Raw genomic sequence first — 16,499 nt, 5'->3', positions numbered from 1 at the left:
AGGCGATGGAACCAAAAAATGTAGCGCGGGCGATATATAGCTTCTCCGCTAATCATATGCCTTCGTGGATGAAATTCTTTTGGATGGAACTCTAGAGCAAGGAAATTTTCTCTTTAGGTTTAGTTTAGAAGCACCAAATCCCACCGGGTCGTTCCCGGTCTTTTCTTGGTGCCGGAAGCCCACGCGGAAATTGGTCCGGGGTCAAATTGCCTTCCCATTTGGAAGCCCACGCTAGCGGGTTAGAGAGCTCGAAACCCCCGTTTTCCCCGGGGCGAACCCACCCCACCTCGAGACATCGGGCGCCGCTTCCCCGGCCTAATCGCGTCACGAGGGACGCGACGGGAGGGAAAGGGAGCAGCTCCGCCTCTGCACTCTGCCCTCAGCCTCGGCCCTCTGCCCTCAGCCTCGGCCCTGATCCATCCTCTGCCTCCGGCCTCCGGCTGCACGGCCTGCTGCCCCTCCTCCTTCACATCCGGGCACCGACACCTCCGCCCCTTCATCACCGTCAGTCATTCCACCTCCGCCGCACCTCCGTTGCTCGGCCTCCCCGTCGCTGCAACCGCTTGGCTTCCCCGTCGATATACAGCCACGCCTCCAACTCGGCACATGTGAGTTCTCCCCCTCCTTCTCTCCTAATTTCCTAGGGTTTGTACTCCTCTGACCTCTCCTGATTCCCATGTGTAGCTCTTGCAGATCTCGGCCATTACTCTTCTCCAAGAACCACTCCTTGTTCATCTTTTTGCCGGTTACTCTTGGCCTAGGTAAGCCTCCCAACTTTGTACTGCATAATGTCCGTGTGCTTTTCTGCCTGGTTCAAAGCCCAATCAGATTCCCAATCAGTTATGTGGGGTTTAGCCTCGTGGTTTTAGACTGAAAGCACCCTCTCTTGATTGCTTTATCCTATCCATTGAGATTGTTGTATTTGTTGTCCATTGAGCATTAGCATACACTTCATTTGGGTAGTTATTAGGTTCGTCGGCAAATGGGCTATGCAACTCTTGCTATGGCTTTGTTTCTGTCATCTTGCTGTGTGTGTCTGTACACATATATCCGTTCAATTTATGTAAACTATGAGTGTACATGTCTACTTTAATGCTACACACTGCCAAAGAAAAGTGTTTACTGCACTAGATTCCAAGTAAACCGCACTACTGATTTTCTTGATGCACTCCATCATAAGAGACACACTGACTTAACATAGCAACCATTTAACCCTTCATTTTGTAATTAACAATTAAGATAGAAATAACCAAGTACATAACTGAATTTATCAACTCTGCATACCCAATATGACACTCTATTTTACATGATCCTTTATATCTATACTAGAAAATGGATTCTTGGGAGGATCAAGTTAGAAGATTCATGTTAGATGAGGAAGAAGAGGACGATGAACTATTTCTAGTTATGGTCCCTGCACTTCAATTGTGCCTATACGACGAGAAGATGCCAGAGCTCAAGTCATCTCTATCTGGGGCAGAAAGGGTGAAAGAAATTTTAGAAGGTCATGAGAGGTGGTGCAAAGTGGAGTTTAGGATGGAGTCTCATATTTTTAGAGAAATAGCACACTTTCTCAGAGTGGAGAATTTGTTACGTGACACTCGTGGTGTTAAGATTGAGGAGCAATTAGGAATGTTTATGTTCATGCTCTCTCATAATGCTAGCACCGAGAGGCTAAAAAAGAAATTCCAACATAGTGGAGAGACAATACATCGGAAAATTATGGAGGTGTTCAATATAATTCCAGCTCTCACTCATAGATTTGTGAAGCTGCCAATGTAAACCAGACACATGTCAAAATGTGAAAACAGCCTAGTCTTCAAATTGTAGGTCAGATATGCTCGTTGGTTTAAGAAAAACTATGCTTGATGCTTGAGAAATAATTTCTGATAATTCATCTCATTGGCATGTGCAGATGGCTTATGGGATCACACCAGCGAGAGGATTCTTCAGGGACTCGGCTACATGATATTGCATAGTTTTGTCATCGCTTTTCAGATATGCATAGCTGCTAGTTGGAGCTGGCTCTAAATTATGTTCACTGACATTATTTGAGTCTCTTTCTAAATTCGAGAACATCATGCATCTTGCTATGTGATGGCCTGTTGTCTTGGTGACAGATTGTGTCGTATAAGTTTGAAGTATTTTTATGATTGTGAAGCATAGGGTTAGATAGCATAATGAATCTGTGATGTTGATTCAAAAGTTATTATTGTCTTGTAATGATCCTAGCATTGACCCATTATCAGATATTGCATTATTACTGTTTCTTGAATTTTTCTCAATTTTTGCATTAATTTTCGAGATATATTCTTGGATAATCCCTTTCCCCTCCCTACTTCCCAAATGGTGCTGGGGAGAAAACCCCCCAGCGGGACAGGCAACCCAGGAAAACAACGTACGGCAAAATCCCCCTAAGGGGACGCGTTCCCTGGGCAAGCCTCCCCCCTCCTCCCAAACTAGCCCTTAGCTTGCAGGATCGATGCATATAATTTCCTCCCTATGGAAGTGGAACTCTTCGTTCCTCTATATTGGGTTCCAAATGCTATGACACTTCAGTACAATGTTATTTTTCTTTTCCTCTATCCTTAAACTTTTATGCAGGTATACTTACCCCTAAACGCACTCGCTATCGCTACAAATGACTAGAAAGACTGGACTGATGGATTCTTTTTTCTTTGGAACCTAGATCGATGGATTCTCAAACATACTCCCTCCATTCTCATTTAAAAGACTTATTTCACCTTAGCACAATGATCAAGGAGACTGATCCTACTTATAATCCAATTAATTAAATTATCATGCACTATTTGTTAGTAGCAACGATTTTTCATGAATATTCCTCAGTCCATGTCAAACGTGAATGACAACTCAAACAGATGATCAAAAGAGAAAATTTCAATTTAAATAATAGGTCAATCAAAAGAGAGTGTAGGTAGTTTTAATGAAGTTGCACTAGTGCCTTAATATCAAGCATGATGCCACTTATGACTGCAATAAATTTAGGGTACCTGAGTAATTTAACTTCCACACTAATTTGTAGGAAAATATTAAAATTGGATTCTCCGTAGATCAAACTATGATATCCTGCAAATTTTAAGATTCAGCATGGCCCATGATCCTGAAGCATGGATATATGACCATAGATACAATGGAGTTTATATTAGGTAAGGCATGCGTCGCATGGCCCGTTATGGCCCATCTACCCAATACCGGAACAATTCACGGCCCAATCACGGGCAGCAAAAAAAGAGCACAACAGAGGGGGAATATCAGTTGCAGAAGCAGCATGCAGGCTGCCAGTGGGGAACCAAGGGATTAAATTAAGCCCGGACAAAATCTAAGATTTCCATTGCTTTCTGAGACCATGGGCAACCATTTTGAGTAGCTTGGCTCTAGCAGATTCAGCATGCCTCTTGCAGTCATCACACCGGAGCCTGGGCCGTGCCAAGGGTCGCCGGGCCCTGGGTCCGCCCATGCAGGCTGCTTGCCAGTTGTTGAACCAATACTTAAATTTCATGATAAAAAAGGAGAGAATCAAATAGAAATTGTTTACTAGTATATATAGTTGTTCTTACTTAATCCATGATCTATGAGTTGAACTGACCATGCAGCAAATGTCCCTGAGATGATCAATATATATTTATTAGCTGCAAATTATTCGTCCTTTGAAGCTTCCTCTAAATGCACAACACGAGAATGCTATCTACATGTAGAATACTAAGAGAACTAGAGAAGTTGCATGTATGTTTTGATCAAATATTACACTTAGCTTCTTGTGCTTTCCCTCTGTTTCATTTGAGCTGTTATGTTAGTTTCCTCGTGTGCTATCCTGTATTGAATTAGTTATCACCCATCTTCCGCGAAGCAAAGAAAAAAAGAAGAAGAATTGTTTGTGTGTGTCTATCTACAATACATATACATCTATATGTTCTTTAATTATGTCTTCACAAGCCAAAGGTAGCGTTCTAACTGCTGCAATCCATTGAAACAGATTGTACCCGTCAAAAGAAGGAACAAATAGTTGGGTAGAGAAGAAGAAACAAATTTATTTCAGACGTGAAACCTAACTCCACGCACTACTACGAAAATAATTTTTAGGGGCGGGTGCGATACCAGCCCCTAGTTCTCGCAACTAGAAATGCTATTTTTAGAGGCGGATAATGCGCTCACACCTATAAATCCATTTCCAGAGGCGGGTCATCCCCTAAACCGCCCCTGAAAATCGATTTGTAGGGACGGGTGGGGGCTGACCCACCCTTGTCATAACCTTCCCGCCAAAAAGTTATACCATTTTAATGACAAATTTTTAAAAATGAGGTTCGCAATTAACCCATTCAGATCCAACACTCAAATAACAATGTATATGCAATCAAAATATATAACTACTTTTGTACATCAATACTTTAGTTCTTAAGTTCATACATCGATCAATACTTGTTTGTACAAGCTGTTCAAATCCATAAGAAAAGGGTAGAGGTACATCCATACATATTACAAATTTCATGCTATTTCGGCCTACTTCTGTAGATATGAAAGATAGTTAAGATCTTCAATCGTCCAGTCTAGAACTTCATCAAAATAAGCTAGGGCACGGATGAGTGCACTCTTCTCAGCTTCCCAATGATACTCATATTCAAAATTGTAAATATTGAACAATGCGGTGTTAAGCTGATTTTCCCTATAGAAGGTGAGTTTTGCTTGGAACTTCAAACCTCTGATGAAGAATGGCTCTCCATCCATGTAGGTTAAATCCAACTTTTTTCAAGACTTGATCTAGAATAGCTCGAAAGCTCGCTACTGCAATGGTAGTAGTACCATAGATGAGATCCTAAAAGATGACAATAACGTTGTGAAAGTTGAAATATGTAACATAACTGAAGTTAATAATATAAAAAGAATATCTCATACTATGTTTTGTTGATTAAGTTGACAAAGCCTCTCAGTAGTCAGAATAGTATTGCTTTCTCCCACCTCGAGCTGCTTCATTGAAAAATATGAAAAGTTAGGCACAAAGTACCCATGATCCTGAAGCTGCAGTAGGCAGACCTCCATGGCTAGTCTCTCATAAGTTACCCAAATTGGTGCTACTACACCCACTGCGGCAATTGAAACCATTGGGGTGGCCTCTCTTGTCCAGACTTCGTAGATATTGGTGGAGTGGAGCCGACTAATGTCACTCACTACATTGGATTGCCTGGGACAAATTGCAACTCAAAAGGCTTTAGTGGTATGAGTTTAACATTTTTAAACAAAGAAACACTACGTAAGAAACGACCTATTGTGACGCGCATTAAGGTGACCTGCAATTGTCGGCCGTCACCCCTCAAGTAAAACTGACGAGCTTCATCTCCACACGTCACCTTAGTCCAGTTTGGAGCCTTGCTAGGACTCGCTACAAACATGGGCCGTCACCTTTGAGAGATCACAGGTGACGGTCTTCAACACTGACTGTCACCTATACTACAGGTGACACGCTACATTCTTCGCCCGTCACCTTCTGTCCATACAAAGGTGACGGGTCAAGAACTAAGTAGCAAAGGTGACGGCCTTTACTTTGCACGTCACCACGTCTTGTGATGAGCTTAACCTATGGTCCTTGAAAGGTGACGCATTACGTGTATAGTTCATCATCTATGTGTATGCCTTTTCTTTCCCTGGAAATTAGCCATTTTTTTGTCGAACAATTCAAAGTCGCCGCAGTCGTACATATTCTAACAAAAGGATGGAAATAGTGAGGTAACAATGCACAGATTATTGCAAGATATATAAGAAGGTAGAAGTTTATCATATATATATATATATATATATATATATATATATATATATATATATATATATAAAGAGAGCTACATACAAACTACGATATACATATGTAGTCATGGCAGCTCCCTGAGAACTTCCGCCATCCAGAAGATGGCGTAGACAAATCCGGAGACGTTCTCCACGAGGGGCGCATTCACCGGACATCTCCCAAGGCGGACAAGGTATTCGTTCAACTCATTAAACGAATCCTTCATGACGCCAATTGCCCAGGCGTCGCCGAAGCCGAATGGGTGGTCCGGATTGAACCCCGGGATGTCAGGCGCTGGAGCAGGGGCCGGCGCAGGCTTTGGGGCCGGAGCAGGGGGCGGCGCAGTAGGTGGGGGAGGAAGAAGGCGAGGGCGGCGATGATGACTAGGGCGACGACAACGACGAGTCCACAGCTTCAACGTAGCAGTGGCAGCAGTGGAGGTGGCTGGAGAGAGAGGTTGAACGACCCGACATCACGGCGGTGGAGGCGGCGTGAGAGTGGAGGTGTGAGCGGAGGGGATGGCAACAGTGGTGTGAGCGGAGGTGATGAGGCAGTATATATATAAACAGGGCCGTCTCAATGATTTGGAGGCCTGTGTGCGAAACGCAAATGGGGGCCCTAAAATATATGAAATTATATCTACTGGATTGGAATTTGGAAATTAGGAAGCAACAACAAAACTAGGTTAAAGGCTTAAAGCTCGGTGCTCACCTGTCACCTCAAATGTCAAATGCGGTGCGGCGCGGTGCAATGATGGCGTGGCGTGGCGAGCCGGCGATGGAGCAGCGATGGAGTGGCGATGGCGCGGCACGGCGAGCCGGCGATGGCGCGGCCCGGCGACGCTGTGGCGCGGCAAGCCGGCAATGGTGCGGCCGGTGGCATGGCGACCGGCGACGGCACCTCAACCTCAGCACAGGCAGGTGTTGGGCTATCTGCCGTCGAGCGATGAGTGATGCGGTAAAGGTGTCTGTATTCACGTCGATCGGTCGAACGAAGCCATCGGCGATGGCGACGGTGTCTTCGCATGGAAGGAATCGACAATGGGCCACTGCTGCTTCATTCCCCTCTAGTCCCAGCTGGCATGGGCCGTTGTTGCTCTAAACTGCCATCTGCTATGGGCCTTGAAAGAACAATTTGGGGCCCTCCAATTTTGGAGGCCCTGTGCGTTCGCCCACCTCACACGTGGGCATTGACGGGCCTGTATATAATGGCGAGAGAGGAATGCGAAACGGCGCGCGGTTGCCAAGATCGTGGGATTGAGAGGCAAATTCGAAACGGTGCGCGGCAACCGAGAGGGCACGTGGTTGCGGAGAGGGCACCGGCGGTTGCGATTCCCGAGAGGGCCCGTGGTTGTGGATAGCAGGCACCGGCGGTTGCGATTCCCGAGAGGAAGGTGACGGGTCAGGTGTATAAGTGACGGATCATGATGACACCCATCACCTTTAATTGAGGATACCCGTCACCTTTTATATGACATAGATGACCATCGGGAAACCTTGCCTGTCACCTATAATCATATCATAGGTGACGAGCCATGTTTATAAGTGACGGTTGTTGATGATAACCGTCACCTTTAATTGGACAAAGGTGGCAGTTCCATTTGATGCCCGTCACAATTGATCTTGACCTTGTATTTCCCATATGGCAGCCGCCGCTCGGGCAGGCAGCTGCCCTCCATCTTGGGCAGAGGCTGCGGCGGCAGCGGCGATTTTGGGCGATTTTGTGGTCCGACAAGGTTAGAGCTCCAAATTATTCCCCTCGATCTCCCTTCTCTTTTGTCGATTCCCCTCCTCGTTTGTCGATCTGCAATTAGTTGTTAAAAAGTCTTGTGTTATTGCGGATGCAGATGGAGGATAAAAGTTGGATGGGCCTTCCTAGCCACTATTGTCCGCAGTACTTGAGGGGTTTGAAGTCTTTCATTGATATTGCGAGGGCCGATATGGAAGCAAGGTCTAAAACAACAATCTACTGTTCGTGTATCGATTGCGGAAATGATAAGAAATACTCTGAACCAGAAGTGGTATATGCGCATTTGATCGTTCATGGATTTGTACCAAATCACGCTTGTTGGAATAAGCACGGAGAGGAAGGGCCTAATGAAAGGGGGGAATGGGTCCCCGATAATCAAGAAGGGTGTAGAGAAGATGATGATCAAGATGGGGAACAAAGCAACTGTGATGACGGTCAAGCTTATGATGACATCAATGAGGAGTGAATTTTGGAGTGCAATGACGACCAGTTTGATGCCTTGGTCGACAATATTGAAGAGATGATCCATGATGTCAGGGGAGAAGATGATATGACGGAAGCTGAGCTACGTAAATATAAGCAATTTGTTGAAGATTCCAAAAAACCTCTTTATCCCCATTGTGAGAAGTACTCGCGGGTAACCGGAGACCTAAAGCTTCTGCAACTAAAGGCTACTCATGGTTGGACAGACAAGAGTTTCAAAGCATTGCTTCTTCTCCTGAAGAATATGCTGCCAGAGGGAAACTTGCTACTGGATACTGTGTACGAGGCCAAGCAGATTGTGTGTCCCGTGGGATTGAAAATTGAAACAATTCATGTATGCTATCATAATTGTGTCCTGTTTCGTGGAGAGAATGAAGATATAGACAATTGCCTTGAATGTGGAACATCGAGGTACAAGCGTCGAAAGGATGGTGGTGATAATGGAGAGGACAACATCAATGAGAGAAAGAAGGGGACTCCTAGGAAAGTTGCATGGTACTTTCCTTTGGTTTCCAGGCTGTAGCGGATGTTTGCAAACAAGAAGAAGCCATCATTTATTTCTGTTTAGTGACGGACCACAAAACTTGCCCATCACCTAAGACAAAGGTGACGGGTCACACTGGAAACAATCTTCAAATAGTGCTATCCAAAGTGATGGGCCACAAACCTCACCCGTCACCTAGGCCAAGTTGGAACTCTACTTGAAGCCACCCCTTTGCCTCAGTTCTTTACGTCTCCCATTTCAAACCGTAGGTTAGTGCCCACCTCCTCGCCTCTGCCAGTCGCGCCGCCCTCTTCGCCAGCAGACGCCCGCCCGCCAGCAAGGAGGAGATCCAGAGCTGCACCGCCGCCATGAAATGTCGGCCTCGAACGGCATGAAATAGATACCATGTACACTTGCTGGAGTGTGGCATCTGCTTCTGCCTTTTGAGGCAGAGATCTTCATGAATTCTTGAGAGTGATATCGGATCCAGAGCCACACCGCAGCCATGAAACGTCGGCCTCGAAAGGTATGAAGCATATGCCATATACACTCGCTGGAGTGTGGCATATGCTTCTGTCTTTTGAGGTAGAGGTCTTCATGAATTATTGAGAGTGATATCAGATCCAGAGCCGTGCCGCCGCCATGAAAGGTCGGCCTCAAAGGGCATGAAGCATATGCCATGTACACTCGCTAGAGTGTGGCATATGTTTTTGCCTTTTGAGGCTGAGGTCTTCATGGATTCTTGAGAGTGATATCAGATCCAGAGCTGCGCCGCCACCCACAGCCAAGATCCAGAGCCAGGCATGCCATCGCGCAGCCAAGATCCAGAGCCGCGCCGCCGCCCACAGGCAAGATCCAGACCCAGGCACGCCGTCGCACAGGCAAGATCCAGATCCACGCCTCCGCCTCCATGCAATACTGTTCTTGCTATCATATATATACTTATTGTTCATTTTGTTCACGGAAATAATGTTCTTGCTAGAAATTTTACTGATACTTGTTGGCAAATGATGATATTGGAGAGTGAAGCACCTCAACCTCAACCTTTGCTAAATAACATCCACCTCAACCTCATCCTCAACCTCAACCTGAACTGTGTACTTGCCATGAATAGGTTGGCCTCAAAAGACATGAAACAGATGCCATGTACACTCGCTGGAGTGTGGCATCTGCTTCTGCCTTTCAAGGCTGAGGTCTTCATGGATTCTTGAGAGTGGTTCATGCAAATAGAGGCATATGAGGATATGAGAGATTGAGAGATCGATACAAGAGTACAAATTAAAGCAGATTATTCTTATAAGCTATTGTGTAGTTGCACATATACACCTCGGCCTCAAAAAACATGAACCATATGCCACACAACGAGGCAGAGATGTTTATGGCAAGTATACAGTAGCTTATTATGCCTTTGGAGGCTGAGGTCTTCATGGATTGTTATAATCCAAACCTAACTCTCCCAGTTCTGATGCATTTTTTGAAATGCTAAATACTGTTCTTGCTGTCATATGTATACTTGTTGTTCATGTTGAATTTTGCAAATAGTGATTTAATTTGTTGCCTATTTTTCCACCTTTGTTGTCATATGCACTCATCATTTGATTCCTACTTCTTGCTAGGACATGTGGGATAATAAGGATGAGATTGGAGAAGCAGCAGCTCTTGGCTATTATAGAAAAGGTTGCCTCCTTGCTGGTAGACGTTGAACTGATTCCTTTCATGGACTTTTTGATTTGTGTGATTATTGTACAGTTTGCTGTGTTGTGGAAAGATAGAATATATAGTTTGTCATGTACAATTGGTGGTTGTTTATGATGTAATACATTTGTGATATATGAATTGAGTTCTAATTGGTGGTTGTTTTTTATGTAACCTGTGTGATATATGAATTGAGTTTTATTCTGTATGTCTGCTGGATCAAGAAGGCTGCCAAATACTAGCTGTGCTCTAGGATGCAGCCGGAACAAAAAAATGAGCCTGCAGGGGTCTAGCTCCAAGGTGACGGGCAACAACCAAAGCCATTCACCTTTTCCTATTCACCAGGTGACGGCACCTGGAAGCACAGCCCGTCACCTTTAAAAACTACAAGTGACGGCATTGCCCTAAGCCTGTCACTTATGCACGAATCTTAGATGACGTGCGCTCTCTTTTGCCTGTCACTTATGCTCCAATCACAGGTGACGGGTGTTGTTCTCAGCCCGTCGCCTTTACAGAACAAAGGTGACGGTCTTAGACCTCATAATGCGGGCCTGGTCACCAAGAAAGGTGACGGTTCTCCAGTGATGTCTGTCACCTTTTTTGTAATCATAGCTGATGAATGTTGTGTTACGCCCGTCACCTGTATTGAACAAAGGTGACGGCTGCAGACCTCATACGGGGAGCCTGTTCACCAAATAAGGTGATGGTTATCTAGTGAAGACAGTCACCTTTAACTTACAAAGGTGACGGGCAAACCCATCACCTTTCTGTTCTAAACAGTGACGTCGTAGAAGTGACGGGCGCGATGTCCGTCACCTTAGGGAGATGATGCCCATCACTATAGGCCTTTTCTTATATAGTGAAATGTTAAATGTATTCTACAATGACTTTATTGTTTTTAGAGTGTATTATATTTCTTTCTTATGTGAAATTCCTAAAGAAACCATTAATCAAGTTTTTGGCCGATCCAGTTCAAATGAATAATATATGTAAGTCATGATGATGGCTTTGCTTGAGGTTGGCACGCTCAAGTCATCGATTCATTTGGTTGCATATTTTGCTGTGAATATGTGATTGGACTTCATGTCTGTAGTTCTTGAGAATTTGTATGTGTCCTTACCAAGGAAGACTAAATTTTTTAGTACATGAAAAATTGCAATTATTGTGCTGGATTGAACTTCTACGGCTCCCAACTGACATAACGCTTAAGTGTAAATCTCAAGTTACATAATGTATATATATATTTAGAGAGGAGACATATATTTTGCAAAAAAAAACATGCATATGTATAGTCAGCTGCTGTGGAGGGAAGAAACTAATAATCGCTGATGTTAAGTCTGAGAACATGCATAAAGGCACAAATCTTGTGCAAACAAATTAGTTAATTCATTTGTTGCCCCTAGCAACGTATAGATCCATTTGGGTTAATAAATTTATTGCCCTTAGTGAGGGATCGAAAAGGCGACCAGAGGGGGGTGAATGGGAGCCGATCGAAATTTATCGCAATTGAAAGCTCGGCTTAAGATCCCAAGAACACACCCAACCCTTGAGTCCTAGGTGAAGTGTAGAGTAGCTATAGAGGAGCTACATTAACGCAAAACAATTCTAGGACAAACGAGAAGTGGCGCGGACACAAACAGCGATAAGAAGCAGATGAAACAACGCACGGTATACCTCACCGGTTGATCCGACGCTTGAGTTTGAATGGCGTTGGTTCAACCAACGAGCAGAGCCGGCAGCACGAGAAAGCAAGCACCGGTTGATCCGATACAGTGTCTTAGACAGCGTCGGTTCAACTAACGATCCTGCACCGGATGATCCGACCAAATCGACTTAACACGTCGGTGCAGTTGTCCAGAGATACCTCAAAATGAACAACTGAGCACGGGTTGAACCGACGAATTCAACTCCAAAACACTGGTGCAGTTGTCTAGAGGAACACTAAAACAAATTTTCTTGAGCACCGGTTAAACCGACGTAATCAAATCTAAAATGCCGGTGCAGTTGTCCAGAGAGGCAACAAAAGGACCCAGTAGAGCACCGGATGAACCAAAGTTAAGAAACTTCAATACGCCAGTTAAAAGCTCATAGCAGCACAGCAAATAAGTATCACCGGTTGATCCGATGTACGTGGAGTTAATGCACCGGTGCAACCATGCGAAGAGCAGAAAACCCTAATGAACGAAAAACCTTCTCACCGGTTGAACCGACGCAACATGACCACAAGCGTCGGTTTAACCGGTGATAGGTAAAAACTCTGTTGGAGCCCAGAAACGATTTTCCAGTCCGCGCCTCGCCCAAAAACTCGATGATCGAAGGATCAAATGAAGTCCAAATATCACCAAAATTCGTAGGCACGATCACAAAGGACTTGTGAACATGACCACGGAAGGAATCGACGAATCACTCCATAGTTTGGGAGGAATCGAAGAATTCTGAGCAAGATTGGGGTTTTCTCAAGAACGCAACAACTTCGATTCGGGAGGACTCGTGATTCCAGAGGGTATTGCACTAGGCTAGAAGGTTTTGAATCACTACAAAGAGTCACGAAATCATCAAGAACCACGCCATCAACTCGTGCTCATGAATCGACAAAGGAAAATCGAATTTCAAACAAATGAGGCTCAAGATGAATGAAATCGAAGTGAATGAAATCGAAGTGAATTCAAAACCCCGGAGGGCACAAGGTGGGATGGGCCTCCTTTCCCGATCAATCCCAGTACAAAAACTCAAAAATCCATCCCTAAGAGAGGAGAGGGAGGAAGAACAGAGGGGGAGAGAGGGGCGCCAGGCTCCAGGAGAGGGGCGGCTGTTTCTTGCACCAGGGGAAAAAGGAGAGAGCAAAAGGAGAGGGGGTGAGGGGCTATTTAACCCCAACAACTCTCAACCCAAAAGACTAAACTACCCCTAAACTCAAATAGACACTAAAAGGCCCGTAGGGGCAAAACCGGAAATATGTACACAATCTCATCCGATGGCAGAGTTTCTTTCTTTGACTCGAAGCCTTCTCCGCGATGCCGCCATGTCGATGAAGATCCGGTTCGCGGTTTTGGGGGGTCCGCGAAACCCGGGTAGGTGGCCGGTTTTGAGAAAACCGCTAAAACTCCACGTGTGGGGAGATTCCCGCCTCCACGCCGTGGCCCTAGACGCCATTCCCGCCTCGGCCTTCTGACGGCCCTAGACACCTTCCGACGCCCGTCACCTCCTCACCCGCAGCGAGGCCCTAGACGCCGTCGACGCCCGTCGCCTCTGTCAGTCCCGAGACCGACGCCCATGCCTCCACGACTTGACTTCTTCAACTACCGTCTGCCTCCTTGGTTATGTGGCGCAAACCAAGAAACCCACCTTCCGTCGCCGCTTGCGTCCTCGATCCAGGAGTGGATGCCACAGCTGCCGCCCGGCCTGAGCTCCTCCACGGCAACTCTCTGTCGACACTCGATGCCCATGTACCAGCAACCAAAGACCAAGCGCACGATCACACCGTACGGTTGACAATTCACTCATCACAAGCAGGATAGAATACTCAACATTCCTCAATCTCCCCCTTGATGAGTGCATTGTAAACACACCACAAACGAACCAAAATTGAAACAAAAGCAGTGAAGAACAAAGAAGCAAGAGAGAACTTGAACAAGTGACAAAAGCTCGAAAGAAGTAAGAACAAGTCACTTGACCAAGCAAAGATCGATTCCCTCAGACAAGGGCAACGACTCGACGCAATCGATCAAACACAAGCATGACTCCTCAAAGACAGGCAGGTCTCGACACAGTCATGCCAGAAGCGGAGGGAAAACCAGGAGCTAAACAAAGCAGAAACTCCCCCTAAAATGCATTTCCCCCTCACCAGTGCAACTCTCACCATGTGTATGCACTCTCAAAGCCCTGTGCACAACAAGTTTTTGGTTCTCTCAAAAAGCAAACAATTCTCCCCATTGTTCGATCACTAAACTTCTCCCCCTTGTTGGCACATGCACACATCAAGGCTAAACAGACCTAAAGCTCCCCCTGAAACTATGACTCCCCCTGAACATATGCTATGCAATGAATGCAATGCAGGAGGTGGAAGTGAAAGCATTCAGGGATACAAAGATATGAGCAACAACTAGTCACAAGCACGTGTGCATCCATAAACAAGACCTGCATCTAGCTCAACAGAGTATATCAAATCAGTCTAGAGCTAGGCAAATTCAATTTAGGAGAAATAAAAGTATCACCCATGATCTAGCACTACCAAGTAGGGAATGAAAGACAGTGCTAAACAACTCATACATGTGAGCTAAAAATAGCCATAGCAAGTTGCAAAAATTCATTTGTCAATCAAATTATTAGTGCCAGGGGTTGAAAACTTGTCATGCTTTACTTAGCAACGAGGCCAAGCCTATGCCAAAGGGAATCACAAGCTTAAGACACCCGTTTCAGTCATGCACAGCCTTGCCCGGGTTCTCACAAGTGCAAAGTGAGCCGTCCCGAAAGCTCGATCAGTGCGATAAGCAATCCCACCTGGATCTTTCCATTCCATTTCAAGCACAATTCAAGCAATTTTATCAATTTTAGATCATGTCAAGTATGAATTGCTGAACGAAAGGCTACACTAGCATGAATGAGATAGCAAAGCATATTAACACGCCCTAACATGCTAGTAGCCAAGACAGGGTGGCCATGTTTTCAAATTTTCAAATCAAAATAGCTTAACTCAGATGAAGTCATATACACAGTGGAGCAAGCTATACATGATCACATTTATAAACTCACAATAGCAAGCACTAGGAGAACATAGCAATGTATACAAGAATGCAAGTGCAAGTGAAGCAATGCAAAATGCATAAAAGTACAATGCATATGCACAATGCAACTACCAAACCTAGAAAACAAAGAGAAGAACAAATAAACCCTACAAAGCTAACCAAAGAAAAATTAGCGATCAAAACGGGTAACAAACACCAAGCTCCCCTCGCAAGCAAGCAAAGATGTCCTGCTAAAGAGGTTTGGTTAGGATATCTGCGGTTTGCCTCTCTGAAGGGACATGGATCAAGTCTATGTGGCCTCTCTCATGATTGTCTCGCAGGAAGTGGAACCGGATATTTATGTGTTTGGTTCTGGAGTGTATGATAGGGTTCTTTGCAATGCTAATAGCGGACATGTTGTCTACAAAGATGGGAACCCTATCAAAACTCAGTCCATAATCCTACAAGGTTTATTTCATCCAAAGTATCTGGGAGCAACAGCTAGCAGCGGCAACATACTCAGCTTCTGTGGAAGAAAGCGCTACGCTACCCTGCTTGCGAGAGGACCAAGACACCAAAGATGTACCGAGAAATTGACAGGTGCCGGATGTCGACTTGCGATACAACCGACACCCACCGAAATCGGCATCAGAAAAGCCAACCAAAACCAGAGAAGAATCCGCAGAGCACCAAAGGCCAAACTCAAGGGTGAATTTCAGATACCTGAAGATGCGTTTCACCACCTGACTGTGAGATGAGATGTGCGCAGCGAAGCCTGATACCACGCACAAAGACCGACGCCGAACTGAATGTCCGGTTGCGTCGCCGTCAGATACAGGAGAGAGCCGATCATACTCCTATACTCCTTCTGGTCCACCACCTCACCGTCCAAGTCCTCATCAAGCGCCGTCGAAGTGCTGATCGGAGTCGGCTGAGGTGACAAGTCACTCATGTCGAACTTCCGCAGCAAGTCCCTGGTGTACTTGGCTTGATGGACGAACGTGCCTTGAGGAGTTTGCTTGATCTGCAGCCCGAGGAAGAACTGCAGCTCACCCATCATACTCATCTCGAACTCCCTAGACAACTGCTCAGAAAACTTGGAGACAAGAGCGTGAGAAGAGCCACCAAAGATAATATCATCCACGTATATCTGAACTAATAGAAAATCAGTGCTAGACCGCATGAGGAACAAAGTTTTATCCACACATCCCATTTTAAAACCCTGAGCCAGCAAAAATGTTTTCAGTATATCATACCAAGCTCTAGGTGTCTGTTTCAAACCATAAAGTGCTTTCTGAAGTTTATAAACACGGTTTGGAAACTTGGGATTTTCGAAACCAGGGGGTTGTTTCACATAAACCTCTTCTTCGATAAAACCATTTAAGAAGGCAGATTTAACGTCCATTTGGAAAACTTTAAAACCCTTAGAAGCAGCAAATGCAAGAAAAATCCGAATCGCTTCCAAACGAGCAACAGGGGCAAAAGTTTCCTCAAAATCAATCCCTTCTTTCTGGCAAAACCCCTGGGCAACAAGACGAGCCTTGTTTCGAACAACCAACCCATCCTCACC

The sequence above is a fragment of the Panicum virgatum genome, chromosome 8K (assembly GCF_016808335.1).
Source record: "Panicum virgatum strain AP13 chromosome 8K, P.virgatum_v5, whole genome shotgun sequence".
Taxonomy (NCBI): domain Eukaryota; kingdom Viridiplantae; phylum Streptophyta; class Magnoliopsida; order Poales; family Poaceae; genus Panicum; species Panicum virgatum.
Note: the sequence above shows the minus strand (reverse complement) of the source record.